Below are 20335 nucleotides of genomic sequence, written 5' to 3' on the forward strand. Positions count from 1 at the left end.
CACGAAATGTCTAATTCATCACGCATTCTTAGCTTGTTTGTGATTAGCTGCTAGTTCGTTTTAATCCCCTAAGTGTTTCTATGAGGAACATGTACAAATTAAGCAGCCCAAATCCGGAAAATTATGGTAAGGGATTACTCGTAAGGTCATTCATAGAAACTGCGCGTGTTTCAAATTCTTTGTAGCAAGTTTCCGAGTTTATAAAATTCTTTCGTAGTTGAAAACTGAGTTCAAAGAACCATTACAATAATTATAGGCCAAACGCAATACGACGTAGCACAGCGTCGAACTATCAAAACGCACATAATTCAGAACGATGTGCTTCAGTACTACACTTTCACTGAGGCAAACTGTGGTTTCGTCGATCTACAATTAGTGGAAGGTGGTGACTGAGCTAGTACTTTTTATCCGATGCCGCATACGATCCAAAAATTCTTGTGAGTAGTATGGTATGAATACTATTTTAGAACTGTCCAAGAAACTATTATTTCGTAAACGGTATAATGGATGATAACAGAAGTAGAGTGGTTATAAAATACAGACTGCCAATAACAACAAACCCATTTCAGAAAAAAAAACGAAAAATTTAACTGTGAAGAGAAATTTAAACTTCTATGGAGTGTAGGCTTGTACCGAATGCCTTATTAGATAATAAGAGAACCGAAACTTTTGAAATGTGGTACTTCTGAAAAGTCCACAAGATTAGATAGGTAGGTCGAATAAGTCATGGAGAGTTACTGAATGGCATTAGAGGGAAAAGAAATTCAGGGCAATACTTGACTTATAGAAGGGATCGGTTGACAGTACACATACTGTGGCACCAAGGAATCGCAAGTTTCGTAATGGTAGGAAGTTTGTGTCCTTGTTGAGAGGAGGGTGGTGTAAAAATTACAGAGGGAGGCAAATGCCCGAATACAGAAACAGGTCCAATTGGATGTAGGGTCCAGTGGTTATTCTTAGATGAAGAGACGCACAGGATAGACTTGTGTGGAAGGCTGCATCAGATCAATCTTCGAACTGTAAACCACATCAAGAACAAGGAGAGATGGTGACCTATGTCCTACCATGTTCCTTGATCCCCTGAATCAGTCACATATCGCAATATTCTTCAGTAACTTCTCGGTTCTTAATATCGTTTTCTGCAGAATAAATTTAATCATAATATTGAAAAAAGTGTAATTCTATATATTACAGAAATATGTAGCTGAAATAAATTAAATCGAGTGTGCTATCGGTCAACATCGTCCCAGATCTCAAAGCCAACAGGAGTCTAAGCAAATCTGATATCGATCGACATGTTGTACAAATATGTTTACAGATAAATCTGTTTTTTGTTTCACAGTTGATCACCAGAAGCTACTTACCGTTTGCAAGTGTTTTGTTTATTGTGACGTTTTCGCTTTATTTCGAATGCTACACGAAAACGTAAAATGGGAGATAGAAATGGTAAAGAACGTCTGAAACTATCATAATCGGGATAGTTAGAACGAAATGTTCGAGTTACAATTTACTGTAACACCACGACACTTTTTCAGATTGATTTAGTGTTAAGATTACTGACCTCTGATACGAAATTCAATATCAATAGACAACATGAGTGGTCCAAGAATAGCGAATTTTATAAGGAACCACGCTCTTACGCTCCCCTAGTGTGTAACTAAAAGGAAACAAGCTCTTCGTATTTCTGTCGATAAACTGGAAAACGAAAGTGGCCATAAATTCTATCGGAAACCTGCCGAGGAGAAATGATTGGGGTCTTTAGATATTTATGACCCTTTCACGCTTTTAGGTGAAGCTGAGCCAAGGAGTGCTATCAATCGCTTATGCAGCTAGGAAAAAGTCATTTAAGGGTAGAAACTGTGCTAGCTGAATGCATTCGACGGCCTCCTAATACACGGACGCTTGGTAAATTCAGTTTCATTTTGGCATGGAATAACGAACAAAAAACAGATGTAAATCTGTATGTAGACCAAGTAATTCATCAGTAGGCGAGGTCTTTTTCATGGCATGGAATCACGGGAAAGATTTTCAAGATGATAAATAGGAGGACGTGGCAAATCACAATTCGAAATCTATAATGTTCTATTTTATGGAAAATGTTTCGACCGTTACATTATTTCTTTTTATATGTTGATTTATTTATCCGTGTAAGATGGTGGTACTCAGGCCTTCTCCTACATATAACCAGGCATTGCACATATTTTACGTTACATTCTATACGACGAACGTATTATAAGAATTCTTACATCTAGTATAGAATCCTAAATTTAGAAGTACTTGATACAAATAATACAAAGAATAGAAGCTATAGCAGGTAGAAAACACAGTATATATTCGTTCATGAAAAGCTGACAACAGTCAGGTAGATAAAAAGTATGAGCTACGATACAGTTAATAAAGGTAGCGCGAAAGAAAATAACATGAGTGATTAAGAAATAAATAAACAAAAGTGACTGAGAGCAGATAGGTCACTTGCTTTACTGCTACCCGGATGGAAACTGGCGAAATTAACTTTACCTTCTTTGGTGAAGAGTTACTAGGCTGACAGAGGGAAGCACTTCAGCATTTTCTTAAATGCAGCAAGACATTGAACAATGCGCAAAGTGCAGGGTGTCTTGTACCAGAGGTGGGCCACAGTAACAGAGAACGTATTTGCGGATGATTTTGTTTCGTGGATGGGCACATCTAGGACACAGGATAAGTCAGACTTAGTGTTGCGATTATGTATGACGTGAGGCACTGAGGAGCATCTGCCATGAGGAGCCGATGAAGCAGACTCAGCGTATGGCAGTCACGTAAATTTTCTAGCCGCAACTATCCTACCTTGGTACAACGAAACATTTTCAGTTGTAACGAAATTAACCATTTCCGCTTTCTTCTAACCATCTAGACTTTACAGTATTCGTGCCGCGGTGTATTACTGCACAGCAGTGGAGGTTCATCAGAAAGAGTAAGTGCACAATTTTACGTGTGACGTCATATGGATATATTTTCCAGAAACTTCTGGAGGGGATAGACACAAGTTGACAAATGATTGGTAATTGACGTAATGGCGTTTGTAGATGTGTAAGTCTGTATATAACGTAAATTCAGTTTGCTTGCTTGATTTGGGAGAGGGGACCAAACAGCGGGGTCATCGGTCCCATCGGGTTAAGGGAGGATGGTGAAGGAAGTCGGCCGTCCCCTTTCAAAGGAACCATCCCGGAATTTGCCTGCAACGATTAAGGGAAATCACGGAAAACCTAAATCAAGGTGGCAGGGCGTGGGCATGAATCGCCGTCCTCCCGAATGCGAGTCCAGTGTGCTAACCACTGCGCCACCTCGCTCGGTTAAATTTAGGGAAATAATGGATTAAAAGTTATGTAGACTGACTGTTTATTAACTTTTTCGGGGTAGGTCAAGATAAGTTTTTATGAACATCAGCAGGAACACAAATTTATAAAACAAAGGAGTACAGTCATAGCAACAAACTGTCAGCGTCTTGTGTGTCAACGTTGCTATCCAAATAAAGTATCACAAAACTTAGTAGCATATAATGGTGCGACTATTTAATTAGTTACAGTGAAAACATCTGCGAGGGATATTCAGAAAGTAAGTTCCGATCTGTCGCGAAATGGGAAACACTATCAAAATCAAAAATGATTTATTTGCAACAGTTAGCTACACTTTCCATGTAATTCCCTACGTAACCGCCGCTCCGACTTGCAAGGGACCCCTTAAGTGTGGGGTCGCAAGTACAATATTTAGTAACGCTTATTTCAAAGTGTTGTGTTAACAATGATGGCAGGAAAAATATTAGTTTTTAATGACCCGTTATGTGCATGAGAAGGGCGACAGAAAATGAGTGTCCGGGAAGTGCAGAGATAAGTCTCCCATGGGATGTACGTATTACACTTTATAAAATTAACATTGTTGACGTTCAAGAAAATGTTCAAAACAAACCATTAACTTGCATCATAAAGACTTACTTAAAATTGGAGGGTCACAGTTATCACAAAGGTTCATCCCATCAAGATCGAAGGTGAACTCTTTGGTATTTACAAACCCCGTAGGTCGTTCAGCTAGTTATACGCTCTTAAAGAATGCATACAGAATCACATTGGTGTAACTGGGTAATGACAAATGATGGAATGTGATGGGATGCAACCGAAGCAGTCTGTCACAGAGCTTATCGCAAAACTGGCTATCCTATAAGGTGCAGCTGCAGATAATATGTTTTATAGGCCTGTAAAAAGCAAGTATCCACAGCTAGAATTTGTCAAGTGGTTCCAGGTGGTATGAACTGCAATATCACACACTTTTCAGGAGGGATCGTTTGCTCTAAAGGAGTATGACCTTTATACGCACACCAGAAATCAAGCAAAACCAAGTTATTTTGACCAGCTATGGGCTAAAAGCGGCGCTCATGCTATAGTTATAGTTCTTCCAATTCTTGCTTGCTGTGCCGTAAATATTCCCTGCTGCCCTTGCAAGACCATGCCCTAGAGAAAGGAAAGAAGGCGGTAATGCACCTCCAACTTCTCGTAGCACGGTAAACAACTTTTTAGCCAATTTACCAAGCACATTAACAGCTGGCGTAATTATTTCCGATGGGTTAAGGCACTGATGTTAGCTGATCTCGATATAGCACTCTTGGCACATCTAATTTGCAGCGTTCCATTCATATGCATTTCCTCTTCAAGTCTAGATTGGTCGGAGTTGAAAACAAATTCCTTACTGCACGACGGGGTAAGTTTGTTTGTTCCATCTAAAAATTTTCCGACCGTTTCTGCATTTTGCTGCGCGTCGCCAAGTTGACACTTTGTTTGAAATTTCATTCTCTTAGGTATTCCTGCTCTGTAACACTGTTTTTTTAAGTTATGCATTGATGCACTGCTACCATTGAACTCACTGCAATCTATGTCTTGTGCAATTTGATGTGTATGACGTAGTAGGTCACTATCTTGCACAAACTGTACATTGATTCGAACATCCGTGAAAAGCGAAACACCCGTTTCTGTAACAAGCGTGGGCCGTGCGGGATTAGCCGAGCGGTCTTAGGCGCTGCAGTCATGGACTGTGCGGCTGATCCCCGCGGAGGTTCCAGTGCTCCCTCGGACATGGGTGTGCGTGTTTGTCCTTGGGATAATTTAGGTTAAGTAGTGTGTAAGCTAAGGGACTGATAACCTTAGCAGTTAAGTCCAATAAGATTTCACACACATTTGAACATTTTTTGTAACAAGTGTGTCTTGTTCTTCCTTAAATATCTGTAGTTTTTCTTATGTACTACACAAACATATTGGTGTAGTACATAATATTTCATCAGCCACTTCTTTCTCACTCTGTGAAATTCATTGGGTCGCTTTCTGACGAAATATAAACTCTGGCAACTGTTGTTGTAGATATAACGCAATGTTTCCTTTGTTTATCACTGTCATTGCTCTGCTTTGTATCAACACCACTAACACCGTGGCACTGTTGTTAGTTACTCGTCGACTAAACACTTCAACTACCCTCCTGAGCTTCATGCTGTGCTCACCATTTGATACCTCCAGTCCCGCCTCCTGTTTCCATTAGCAGCCAAAAGCGTGTCTTCGTGGTAGACAGTACGTGGGGCGTCGAATGCCGTAGTCATAGTTGGCCTTTTGCGACTGCATACACAAGGGTTTCCGTGTAAGACATTTATCGTAGCGTTGTACCAAATTTACAATGTTCTCGCCATAGAACGCAGCCACCCGTGCTTTCTGCCAATTCTCTACGCTGGTCTATAGCTTGTTATCTACGCCAAAATATTGTCTTCAGAGCCAGCGATTCATGTGAGCAGAGGTGGAACTCAGATGAGCCAACTACGGGATGTATTGAGGGTGATCAAACTTTTCCCATCGAAAACGCTGCAGAAGCATCCTCATTGCCCTATCACTGTGTGGCTCAGAACTGTCATGAAGAAGGAAACAGGTGAGAGATATGTTATGTGGGCTGCTTGACATCAGGCGAAATCTCTCACCAGGTCCTCATACTTGACGGGAGATACTATTTATCTACGCATCTTCAAGTGCTCACTGTGCTCTCAGAATTGACAAGTCCAAAGTGAACTTCATGCGACTTGCACTGTGATTTACATTTTGCGCCTTGTCGGACCTTACTTTCCGAATAGCACTAGTACTTGTGTTTGATGTAAGACACCTCATGCCACTATCTCATACCCAAAAAGACCGCACATGTCATGTATTTTAGCTTCCATAGTTAAAAGTATTACCAAATTTGTGTCATAATGTTGACAGAGGTGGGTATGCAGTTAGATATGCAGGAATACCTCAACGTACGAGCACTGTACGCAGCATACCGTGGCTGCTCACCACAAATTCGTCACTCAGTCGGCAGCGTAGTTACGGTCAGTGTTCTTGGATTTGGTCATCGACACTACATACGACAACCAGACCTTTTTAGTAAGGACTTCATCACAACTGGGTAGCCTGCAAATGTTCAAAGATATAAAACTTGTCTACACACAATAAATGTGTAAGGATACAACGGGACCGTTTTGCATGAACCATTAGGAGTCCCAGGTATGGGCTCAGCGTGATCGAGATTATATTACGATCGCATTACTACATTGGTATGCACGAATGTATTTGTAACAAAAATGATTGCATGTATGCACTTGCTGTTTATGTGGGCCCAACGGCGATGTTATCAGCACCTTGAAGAATTAATAGAGAATAAGCCTGACACAGTTACGCTCACTCACTCCATACCTCACTCATAGTTATCCGCACTATCACTCTATCTCACATACTTGAAGAATCGTAAAAGTGGTCTGATATTCCATAACTGCCCATTAAGACACACGTCATACTTGAGGTTAACGAACATAATGACACGAGGAAATGTTACTGACATAGCACTGACGAAATACATGGATGAGTTAGTCACCCTGCTAACACATTAAAAACTTCTCCCTAAAATTTTAGGGAACAAATGAGACATTTCACAGAACCATAAAAAGTGTCTCACATTTGTTTGATTGTCCGCTAAAATAGCGGCCAACTCTGTCGGTGAATTAGCTGTTGGCCGGCCGGAGTGGCCGTGTGGTTCTAGGCGCTACAGTCTGGAGCCGAGCGACCGCTACGGTCGCAGGTTCGAATCCTCTCTCGGGCATGGATGTGTGTGATGTCCTTAGGTTAGTTAGGTTTAATTAGTTCTAAGTTCTAGGCGACTAATGACCTCAGAAGTTAAGTCGCATAGTGCTCAGAGCCATTTGAACCAAGCCATTTGAACCAGATTTTTTCAGGTTGTAAAACACGGAAGGGAATATGTTTATCGTAATTTCTGAAAGTAATCGTGATTAAGTATAAAAATGAGAGACTTCGACACATGAAACAGGACTTTTTAAGGATAATGGTGGGATAGTACCGAGTGCTGTATTAAGAAATGATTTCCCAAAGCTTGAAATGTTGCCAAAGCAATTGCGAATAAGAAGTACAGCAGACTTCAACAAATTTGTTTGTGGACGAGACTGAGAAGTAGGAATACCTCTTCCAAAATATGGTGTACTGGGGTCCGTACGCCACAAATACCATATTTTGTTTAGCTCTATAGCTGGAGCAGGATGTCGTACATCATAGGGCTGTGTCCTATGCGATGAAAGGTATGAAGGATCTCATCCCGTCTGCGTGGCAGGTTGGAGGAAAGCCATGGTCGAGTTGTTGACTTGACCAGATGGAGATTATTATCGCACTTCCAACCACTCTTCTTCCCATCTACGCACGGCTCTGTACCTAAACAGTGGCGTGTTATCATCTAGAGGGATGACATACTAAACTACGTGATTATCATGACATGCTTCCTTTGTTTGCTATATCTGCCGCTTTGTTTCCCTAAGACCTAAAAGCCTTGGTGCACAGCTGGAAGACACTTCCTTCTCCAACATTTTTAGGTGGAGAAGGGAGTCGTTGATAGTTTGAGCTATTGTATATAGAGTGTTAAGGGCACACATACAGTTCGAAAAACGAGGGATTTAGCATTCGCGACGTATCTCATCTGCTCCAACGCCCTCAAGATCGCTTATAATTCGGCATTGAACACAGTGAATTCTATAGTTATCTTGATACTGAAGACATGTGCAGGAAAACAACAGAGCAACCAACGGAGTCCTCCTCTTTAGTCCTTGCCGTGAATACAGCTATAAAATTGTGGGGCTCACTTAAAACGTGGTAAAATTTATTAAATCCGTTGCGTGAGAGTACCCTCTCATGTACCGCACTAACTCTGTAGCAACCAGGGTGGTAGACGGTTCCAAACCAGGATTTCGGTTTCTACTCGTCCATACCAAGTGACTACACTGTGTGCCTCCCAACGAACTTCTTGCTCGCGGACGACTTGAGAAATGAATTCCATACCTGGACGAGAAACAGTACGCTATGCTGGTGAACTGGGAGCAGCGAGGATCTTATATGGTTGACACATCATGAGGAGTTGCCAGTGGATTGTGAATGATGGTTCCCCACCCTCAGCGTGGAGACTAGGTATGAAGCCAGTTGTGTAAGCACCCATGGCCAGACTGATTCTCTCGTGATGAAAAGAATCATCGATTATCAGGTGAGAAAGTCTCACCGACTCGTTTTCTACGAACCTGTAATCCCGCTACCATCGCACGGAAGTCTTATAAAACTGGATCAGACATACCCTGTCTCCTCCCCAACATCTTTGGGTCAGCCACTTCAAGATATTAAGCGCTTCCTGGGTCCCTGCCTTCAGGTTCTTTTGGTATAGCAACCACGACCGTTTGGGAGGCCTAAAAGCTTCACCGAGCCTTTTAAATGTGTAATGGTGTCCCAAATATGTGGGTCATGAAAAATAAGGCGAAAACGATTAAAATTAACACACACATACAATGAATTGCAGAAAATTTACAACCTGTCTCTGCAGCCCTCTCCTCTAACCTCTTCACAGGGTCGATGTTGCAGCATTCAAGGATTAACAAAATACTGCAAAATCTTCCACAAATAAGGAGTATTGCACGGAGCCCTTATCGTAGACCTTATGCTGTTTATGGCTATGGTAAATAGAGTAACACTTACATCACTTCCCTCGGGAACGCCATTCTCCTACTCAATGCTGTACCGCGGTACTTACCAACTCCGTATCTAAAACTGTGTTTAGGTAAGAAGGACCGAATGAATACGGGGAGGTGGCACGGAATTCACATTAGTGGAACGGCCCTAGAATACTTTGTCTCCAAATTGTGTCCTACGCCTTACTGACGTAGAAGAATATCCTTACAGATTACTGTTTATGACTTTACGTAGTAATGTCTGCCGAATAAGTCTAACGAGATCATGGTTTTGGCAGTGGATCGACATATCCTTAATCCGCACCAAGAGCAGCTAAGTAGCTGCCGGGTCGCTAACATCCAACCCCGATGGTGGTTGACCATTTGCTGCATTGTCTCTCCTACACACCACGTTAAAGTGACGCTTCAGTAATTACTGAGACACGCTCGACCGTTTCCCGGGTTGGGGGGAGGTATCAACATAACCTACGTCCACGAGATGTGAAACTGTCCCGTCTGCAGTACCAAATTAAATTATTCTAAGAGGATTTCCCTTGAAGCCGTTTGCAAATTTCGCAGTATGCTATATCGGATTTGTCGTGACCGGGTACGGTGTCACACGCCCCAGACAGTGCCGCAGAGAAAGGTCAGCAGTAGGACTCAGAATTGCTGAATATGAAGTTCAACCCTCCCATTTCCATTTGGGCAACGTAGCGGCGAATCTCTGGATCCTGGCTGGTAGTGGCAGTAGTCATCTCAAAATACGTTGCCATTGTCTTGGCGGAGTCCCCGGGCTTTGTTAGGTTAGCCGGCCGGAGTGGCCGACCGGTTAAAGGCGCTACAGTCTGGAACCGCACGACCGCTACGGTCGCAGGTTCGAATCCTGCCTCGGGCATGGATGTGTGTGATGTCCTTAGGTTAGTTAGGTTTAAGTAGTTCTAAGTTCTAGGGGACTTATGACCACAGCAGTTGCGTCCCATAGTGCTCAGAGCCATTTGAACCATTTTTTTTTTTTTTTTTGTTAGGTTAAGCTTTACTAAAGGTAACCGGAAATCTCACGGCGGCTTCCCATACTTTTTGCAGAACATGGGGAGCAGTTGAGAGAGCCCAGGAACGCTTCCGATTACCTTTCCTTGCTCTCCTTGATGATCTGCAGAGCTTTGGCTTCACAACTCGCAAGGTTGTGAGATTTTCTGCTGTTTGGCAGTACTTAACACTTTCATTGCATCGAGGCCGCCGGTGGACAGAGCAGAGTTTCACGCCAGACGTCATATGCTCGCCGACTGTACGCTCCAGTCTGTTTTATACTGTACGTTGCGTGAGAAGTTGATAAAAAGTAAACAAAATTCAAACGCTGTTATTTCCCATGTGAATGCTGCACGGTATCCTCAAAGGCGCCATTTCGATAAGATTGTTTTTCGTTGCCTGGAGCAACGCCGTCGGGAAATCGATGATCTTCGTCCACAAGTAATGCTCAGAGATCGTCCAAGGACTAAACGTTCTCCGCAAAAGGAGGGTGCTAATCCTGAGAATGTCCACCAGTCACCTCGGCGAAGTAGCCATGATATTGCACTGCAGTTCCAGATGTCTCAAAGACTGGTTGTTGAAGTGTTGCACGCTGAAGGACTGCATCCATATTATTACACATTAGCTCATCTCCAACGGCCAGAACAAGGCATCCAGCGAGTACAGTTTTGTGAATGGCTTTTGCACTAAGTGGGAGATAACGAACATTTTATAAATGACGTGGTACGGACTGACAAATGTAGCTTCACTCGTTTAAATATTTTCAATCTCCACAACAGCCACTATTTGTCGGAAGACAACCCACATGTCACCCGTGAACGTTGCTTTCAGGCACGCTTTGGTATAAACCTGTGGGCTGGAATCATGGAATGAGACATTTTGAGTCCTTATCTATTGCCAGACAAGTTGAATACGCCCATCTAGCGACGTCTCTTTGCGATACTTTGCCTGACGCATTAGAAAATATTCTACTTGCTATTCGGCGACAACTATGGTTTTCTGCATGATGGTGCACCGCCACACTTTTCAATTAATGTGCGTAAATACGTATATGAAGCATTTCTAGGAAAATGGAGTGGACGTGGAAGTCGAGTCTCCTGGACATCTTCTCTAAGGTGAACATCTGCTCGTACGTATTCGTACCAGATCTGTGAAGATAAGTCTGGATGTGAGATGTACAAAATGGAATTATTGTGCACAGCATAATGTGCAATCTAATGTAGCCTGCCTATTGTGTTCTTTGTATCTCACTGGAAACAGACGATGATAATGTATCCACTGTTATTTTCGATTCCTTTATCTGTGTCTTGGAAGAAACGCCTTAATGTTTAAATAAAGGTAACAGTGTTAGAAAGAGCTGCAGCAGATTAAATTGGATACAATATCACGCTTTAACTGAAAAAAAAAAATATTTTGCACTAACGTGACTCGAACATCGGAGAGTCTGCATATCCGGTCGCCAAGGTTTTGCCACATCTCACTGAGCTAACGAGACAGCTCGCAGCCTAGTGTAAAGTTCATGGTACCTTTTCTTGGTCACGCTGCACTAATGTTCAGTGACGCCACAGCTTCGTTTTTTAAATCGAATTTCTATTAAACGTACTGGCGGGACAAGGTTTTGCTAGATTCACTTTTGCCTTTCATTGGGATGAGAAATCGCATGCCGTGCCATGGGCGTTCCTCTTCACCAAGTACACTGTACTAATCAAGTGGAGCGTGTGGTAGCCGGCGGGCACATGGCGTCACGGCTGAATCTCCGCTGTGTTCGCCGGTGGCCTAGCAGCCATCTTCGTGTTAAACTGCAGCGAAGCTGCACGCCGGACCGGTATTGCTGAGCGCCATAAACCCTCCATCAAAGAACAGGTTGTGTTCTAAGATGACCTGAGGTCTTGGACATGGGTAAGTTGGCGTCATTGTGGTTCACATGTGTGATGTGTCCTATCCATTCCTGACGCTGCCCTTGTGTTTCAGTACAACCAGCTGGCTGAACAGCGTTCAGTCAATTACGCTGATCATCTGTTTCCGTGTCTTCCTTTCAAGGATTACTATGTCTGATAGGTGCATACATTGTGGAATGTGGCCATTGGAAAGTATTTCATCAATTACTTCGCGGCAGGAAGAGTCTACGAGGGCTGCGAGAGATGAGAGGTCCTCTCGACATCTTTAGTCAAGCAGTAATTTTTGCAAAGTACGAACGTTCAACGGATCGGAAATATTGTGTCCAGCTTGACATGCGGTTTAGATTTATTAAACTGTGTTATAAAACTTTCTTTCACTGTTACAAGAGAAACTGTTTGTGTACGTTGTCTCATGTAGAGAGCTACCAGATCTAGACATACACGACTATTGTTGACAACAAATTAGTGAAGTCAGTATGTCATTGAATACTGAAGTGGGTCTCGTAAGTAACAAACTAATGCAGATATTAACGAAAAAAGGAGTGTTAACTACCACTGCACATCGTTGTGCTGATCGTGTATTACCATACCTTGGGTTGTTCACTGGTGTAGAGATAACTGTTTGGAATTTTCCTCTGCATCTGTACTACAAATTTCACGATTTTCATTCGATCTCACCTGGAAACCTGGAAGAATCAGATCCTATAACTTTTATGTCCCAACACATTCTCATTAAAAAAATTTCTATCCAGTGCAGCTCTTTATTTTCTAAGTTCAATCAAAAGTCAAGCAGATAAAATACAATAACATGATAGTGCAATATTTAATTAGGTAAAAACGTAGTACATTCTATGAAATGAGAGAAGTAACTATTTATCCCAAGTTATCTGATGGGAAGCAAGCCATATTTATTGACCAGTTACATACGATGCAATATGATAAAAATCCTTATGTGCTGTTCCCAAGTACGTCACGCTATATCGTAAGCCATTGCTGTCAGATTCAGATTGTACGTCGCACAATGTGTTACCACTACGAAATTTCCAAATCTTATTACATCACATACATTGCTTGACACTACTGCCTATTTAACATTAAACTGAGAAATTGATATTTGTGTTATGGCACCAAGTTTATCATCATTGTGGAAGGTACACATGGTATTTTGTTACTTTGATTCCCCATTTATTTGTTACTCTCAACTCTTCAGCTGTCATTAACTGATTTCAACAGCTGTCTAACCGAAGTTCTTCTCTCACCACCTGTTTCCATTATACAGAGCAATTTGAAGTTGCAAAAAATTAATTCTGTTGTGTCACTCGAAAAACTATGGTTGGTTTACTAGCTTCACTCCTGTTATAAGTGTGGTGCCACAAGAAAATTAGTGTCGCGAAAGACGGAGTCCAAGAACCATGCTTCTTTCATCACACAAAACAATGTACATTTGACACTACATCATTTATTATTATAGTTCCCTTATCGAAATCAACATTTCTCTGAAAACAATACTGATTTCACATTGAAAATCAGGTCTTATGAATACAAGCAACTCATCCGAGCAACAAATTTATTAGTCTTCCCCTTTCCTATGGCAATACATTAGCCGTGCTCATCTAGTTCCATTATTTTACTCTTAACGTGGAAAATCACATTATCACAATATACACGGTAAACAAATTCACACAATATCCACGACATAAGACCGTCAAAAGAATCATTTTCTCAACATCAACGGATAAATACAGCAAATTTTGTCTCAGTATGAAATAAGTATATTTGTCACCAATGGAAATTTTGTTGTGGTCACTAGGGTGCTTTAATAGTTAAACTCCTATTGCAGGTATGCGATAGCCTTCCTCTGACCCCTGAAAACACTTACACAGCCAGTTATAGGAGAACCTACGGTGTAACGTGTTCTTAGAAGCACGGTGCACCTCATCAGTTTCCGCATGAACAACCATTTTCAGTTGGGTAAGAAGTGGTTAATGACACATATGACTTACAGTACTGACTAAGGATCGAGCCCGAGACCTCTGGATATGTAACCTGTTACTTTGCCAATCATCCACTTTTGTTCTGACCTTCAGTTTTTCCAAGAAATTGAAGAGAAAACGGAAAACATATTTTAAACATAATAGGTTCTCCTGTTCAGATGGTTTATAGATATGAAACACGGCGGAAAATCGCATTTATTCACATAAATGAATTAAATCTCTTGAAAATTAAAATCTTCACGGCCTCTAGTGTTAGTTGTACTTCATACCTAAAACATTAGAAAGTAAAATCTTTTCTTAAATTAGAATCTGGTACAATAGAGAAAATCTTTTCAAATGTAGCCAGTCTTAAAACTATGGACGTTTTCAAAAATAAACCTTTCGACCCGGCTGAGCTTGAAAATCTAACCCTTTTTTGGCGCCAATATTTCACCACAAGTCTTCCCGTACATTGAAAGGAAGATTGTTGTTGATTAAAATCTGGACACTAAAAGTCTTCTTGGAACAAAGGGACTTACCTCTGTGAAAATCGGTGACCATTATTCGGGAACTCCCTTTTTCAATAACTTGCCAACACTAATAAAATGTTTAACTACCAATACTGTATATTTAAGAGGAGCCTAAGGGGTTTGTTGGTGACCAACTCCTCCTGCTCCAGTGACAAACTTTTTAGTAGTACCAACCGATGTGTGTGTGTGTTATTAATAATATGAAACCGTAGCTGCAGATTTACAGGGTGATAATTATTGAATTATGTGAAATAAACTCGTCATAACTTCTGAACGGTTTACGTTAGGACGTTCAAACTGCACGGTTGGCCGCGGGGCATGATGTGAATTAATATGTACATTATGGTTTTGTTTAGCGACGAAGCCAACTTTCATTTGCATGGGCTCGTAAACAAGGAAAATTGGTGCATTTGGGGGACTAAGAATCCGCGTTTCACGATCTAGACGTCTCTTCACCCTCAACGGGTGCCTGTATGGTGTGCAGTGTCCAGTCACAGAATAATCGGTGCGATATTCCTCGACGGCAAGGCGACTACCGAACGGTACGTGAAGGTTTTGGAAAATGATTTCATCCTCATTGTCATAAATGACCCTGTTTCGACAAGATGGATTTCATGCAAGACGGAGCTCTTCCCCATTCAAGCAGGAGAGTGTTTGATGTCCTGGAGGAGCACTCTGGGAACATCATTCTGGCTCTGGGGTACCCAGAGGCCACAAGGTGTACATCAATAACTCCAAAGGCATTGCTGAGGTGAAAACAACCATTCATGAGGTCATCGACATCATCTATGTTCCGACACTTCAGCGGGTCAAGCAGAATTCAGCTATTCGTCTGCGCCACATCAAAGCCAATGATGGCAGCCGTATTGAACATGCCACAACCTAAATCCGAATATCTGTAGTAACGTTTGCATGTTGAATAAGCGTGTGCACACCGCAGTTCGTTACTAATTCAAGTTTTTTTTGTCATATAATTCAACTATTGTCACCCGGTAGATGTATGTCGCTATCTCCAAAAGGATTGTCCTGCAGTAGACGGTTTCACAAAAATAGAAAATGACTGAAATGTATGACGCACGTAAGTATGATGTAGGTACGTACGGTGTAGACTGGCGCACTAATGGCCGAAGTCACTGAAAACAATTGATTGTTGGATTCCTGAAACTCCTGCGTCTCTTTATATGACTTCGTGAGTGTCCTCGTATGAGAGACGGTAGGGGTCGTATAAAACCAAATAAGTGTCACGTTTCTCCCTTTGAAGAGATCTTCGCAGTCTGCTAAAACCAGCGAACAGCGGTACGTGAGGGTCACGGCCAGGCCATACACGTGTGACCACACGTCAGGCTTAGCCAGCCCCGCACACCTGCAAAGAGAAATGCGCTGCACCTCTCTCACGACAAACATTTTCCAGCCTGCGTGTACTTTGTATTTAATTACGTGAATGCTGGAGCGGTGTAAAGCGTACCACAAAGTGAGAGGCTTAAAGGCGTCTCCAGGACGGAAGCTGTCCCTTCCGAGAGCGCACCTCTCAGACAAGCCGCTGTGCGTAGCACGCTGTTTTACGAACTATCTGCCGGCTGCAGTGCTAAACCCCTTTCTGTTTAGTTAATAATGCGAAAACCGCGAGCGTATGCTGCAAATTGATTTGTGAAATATGGCGTGAATGTTTCCGCTTCGTCAAAGGAACTACCTCCTAAACATTCCACTGAAACTAATATACGACAGACACAAAGGAAACCACAACGAATTTGACTATAGTCTGAGATGTCGCTGCTGAAACTGGCAGCGTGAAATAGCTAGATGCAACTGAAATAAGCAAATCAAAGGGCGGAGGTGGTATGATAGCTGGATGGATATAAGGTTGAAACCTTCCCGTCTCCTCTATACCTCTTTTGTTAATGATAACCTTTCCTTTTACAATAAACTATGAAACTATTCCCTAGGATTTCTATCTCTTGTTGATAATAAGAAATGAAATATTCCCTTTGATATTTATTCTCTTTCTCTATCTTCGCCTACAAATTTAACTGCTGCTTATTAAAAGTGATTTTCTGATTATTTCGACGAAACATAGAATGTGTCGTTATCTGCAATAACCCAAAACTGTTCCTTACCTTTTTTACTGTTACTGGATCGCCATCTGACTGCCACATCGAACTGCGACATGAATATACTTACTCTGTTTTACTATACTCTATTAGCTGCTGGTGGGCTTTCATAATAAGTGGCTGTATTTATTACCAATTAATTTGGCTGAAATTACGTAATTCATAGTTAAACTTTTTCTTACAACAATAAAATTTTGCAAAGTTTTACGTTGATGGTTTTTGGGATGGATTATAATTAGAAATGCAATATTGCTGCCCAAAGTTAATTATATTCAGAATGAAATGATTTTACAAACGTTCAAATGGGACTTACTTTTTACAATAATCTTACAACTAGCAATGCGCAAACATACTTTCAGTAGTCTTGAGTTTCTCAAAAAATTAATTCAATTATATTAGTTCCTCTTATTATAATAGTTAGCTGATGTCTCTGTATATCCGTTTCTAATCTCTTGTAAATCATAGCTAGTGGCTGGCAGGCACACTACTCCTCTCAACCTCTCGCTTCTGACCTGCTACCGACTCGCTTCACATCTCGCTTACTACTGACTTCCTACGAACGCTAAAGTGCCTTCCCTCCTGCCAACAATGCTTTCTGGTGCAGACAATCCCTGCTACCATTACAAAATGTATCAATGCGCGGTCTTTCCCGCTCTTTTCTTAAAATGTATCCGTACGTGGTTTCTCCCGCCCTTTTTAAAATTGTATCAACAATACTTTGGTGCAAACATTCCCTGCTACCACAATTATTTCCAACATGACAAATATTAATTATTCCTACTTAATCCTTGTTAAAAAAATATAAACATCTTTCATAAATTGTGATTTGACAATAGACAATAGAAATATACACGTCTTACAAGGTAACTGATAAAGACAATAAATTTTAGGTTGGTTTGAGTTGTAAACGAAGTAAAATATTTATCTAAATAAATTAAATAGTACATCTTTCATGGTTGTTCATTTCAATATGTTTTTCTATGTTAGCACATTACAGTACTTCTCATTATGAAGTAGATATTCTCGATTTTATGCAGTATCCGTCGGTGGAGAATTTTAGTTTTCAGGTAAAGAATAAAATCTTGAAACCTAACAAGAGAAGTTGCATACTTGTAAAATGTACTGTTCTAGTATTTGAGAATACAGGGTTTCAAATATACTGCAACAGAGTCAGTACAGTTTAACGCTTTGAGTTGTAGCGGGGCAACGAGGTAAGAGACCATGTCGGTTCCACGTAACATGTAAATAAAAAGTGTATTGGTAAATTATTCATATTGAATGTGGTTTTTAGGCCATTCTCTACACCCATCTTAACGATTCTCGGATTCATGTCTCATTCTTCACTCTTAAGCAAGACATTTTAAAAGGCAAAATACAGAAGCTTAACAAAATTTAAACGATTCGGTGACAGTTGGCGCACGCAACTTTAGTTCCCCCGTTAGTTTCGAATGACAAGAATAAAGTCTGGCATCATATAAAAACCTCAGAAGCTAGATTCCACCACCAATGATCTGATGATGTCTAAATGTACGTTGTCGAAAGTCCAGATGTCTGTGACTTCGACAGGACACAACGCTGCGCTAGCAGTCACCCGGTCGCTCTTGCGCAGTTTGAGTTTGGGTTGCGGCGCGCGGCTGCTGCTCCGACGGCCGCAGTGCCGCACCAATGAACACTGATGCGACGGAAGCCGTGCAAGTGAGGCGTTCTACATAGTGCTGTTCAATAACTTATTGTCAAAGAAAGTACTCACAGGAAGTAATAGTCTATGAGTTAGCTTCTCGACATCAGTGTCGATATGGTTTAAATCATCATATGTACAAGAACATTTTGTTCCAGGACTGGGAAACTGCCAACGGTAAAGAATGATTTTCCTTCCTCCGATTGCTTTCCTGTTTAAGGAATTGTCCAATATATAGGAGAAAATTTGTAGACAAATGCGGACAGTACTTCTTCCAAGCTGCTACTGACATATCCTTTAGGGTATCAGAAGAAAAACGCACGAGATGGGTAAGAGATATAAGTAAATTACTATGAAATGAATACTCCTAGCTGCATACAGGCGTTGATATAAGTCAACGGGGACAGCTGAAAATGTGTGCCCCGACCGGGACTCGAACCGGGGATCTCCTGCTTACATGGCAGACGCTCTATCTATTATTTTTATTTTTTTAGATCTAATTTTGTTCTACATTTTTCGTGGAATTTGGCGGATGTCCGATGACACCAGTTGAGGTTCTTCGTTGATCCGTTCACTCAGTTTTCTTATTACAGAGGGTAGGTAACTCTCTGACCGAGCACGCTGAGCTACCGCGCCGGCATCCATTTGAGCCACCGAGGACACAGAGAATAGAGCGACTCCAGGGACTTATCTCTGGCACGTCTCCCGTAAGACCCACATTCGGAACTTATTGTCCCGCACTATATTCATAGTGACCCTCCCCATTATACTCGTTACTCGCGGCCTTACCACCGATTCCCGTAAGAGTTCGGGCACTGTTTGTGCATTCGCACAGAAGAAGATGGTCACATGGCCGATGAGACTTAACTATATATAGAACAGATACCATCTTCATATATACATATAATTAAGTTAGTATGCTTTTATCCTTAAGGAATGTATATTTCATTGCGTTACAGTGAAATTATCAAGAACAAGAGGAGAAACATTAAGGACTCAGAAATAAGAAACTGAAGAGAAAGAAAGCTTGTAAGGTCTCAGTGCAACCAAAGAAATGGGTTCGTACGATCACTTCGCTTTCTTGTGTACCGTTTGGCAAAAAGAGCAGTAAGTAAATTTGTGGGTTTTAAGCATCCTACTCTGATGTGTCAATAGTTTTTAAATCTGTGGCTTTGAGAATAATAAATTGGCGTATTACTGATCAACTTAATAAACTGCAACAAGAAAAATTGTGTTGCTTATTTCTTTCCAATATTCGACGCTTACAGTTGGAAGATAAGGCCGACAGTATTATTTCAAAAACTGCGACTGGTTCCGGAGAAAACAAATAAGTTGAATCCATATGACTCAATCTGGAAAAGATTGGTTGGTTAATTTGGAAGAGCGGACCAAACAGCGAGATCATCGGTCGCATCGGATTAGGGAAAATGGGAGAAGGAAGTCGGCACTGCCTTTTCAAATGAACCATCCCTGCGTCTGCGTAAAGCGATTAGGGAAAACACAAGAAACTTAAATCAGGATGACCAGACGTGGGTTTGAACCTCCGTCCTCCCAAATGCAAGTCGATTGTGCTAACCACCGTGACACCTCGTACTATAGTTGGAGAAGCCTGACAAGGGAAACTCCCTATCGTACACCCCGCAGATTAGTAGTAAGATGGCCCAATGGCTAGCCGGTCGAAAACTGAACATAGATCAAGCATTAAAAGAGGGAGAAGGCATACTGAACCGCGAAAAAAGAAGCAAAATCGAGACGGTTAACGGTCCACCCTCAAGACGGGCAACACTGAGCGCCCTTCAACAGCCTCAGCGTCGTGCTTATGTCGCCGTGGTGTTCAACTAGGAAGGGGACGATCTGTGTTCAAATCTTCCTTGTGCCCTGCATTTTTTTCACAAAATTATTAACTATCGACGTGTCTGTTCACAATATTCAGATCTGTGTGTGTGTTGGTCTAACGTCGGTTTGCAACAGTGAGGTGTAAGGAAGGGACCTCCAGACGTACGTTCACCCCATTTGTTCTACACTGTTACTACATGTGATGACGCTTGAATTCCTTTCTTGTAACAAAGTTCACTCCCGTTTACTTACTGT

This window comes from Schistocerca americana, chromosome X (assembly GCF_021461395.2).
Source record: "Schistocerca americana isolate TAMUIC-IGC-003095 chromosome X, iqSchAmer2.1, whole genome shotgun sequence".
NCBI lineage: Eukaryota > Metazoa > Arthropoda > Insecta > Orthoptera > Acrididae > Schistocerca > Schistocerca americana.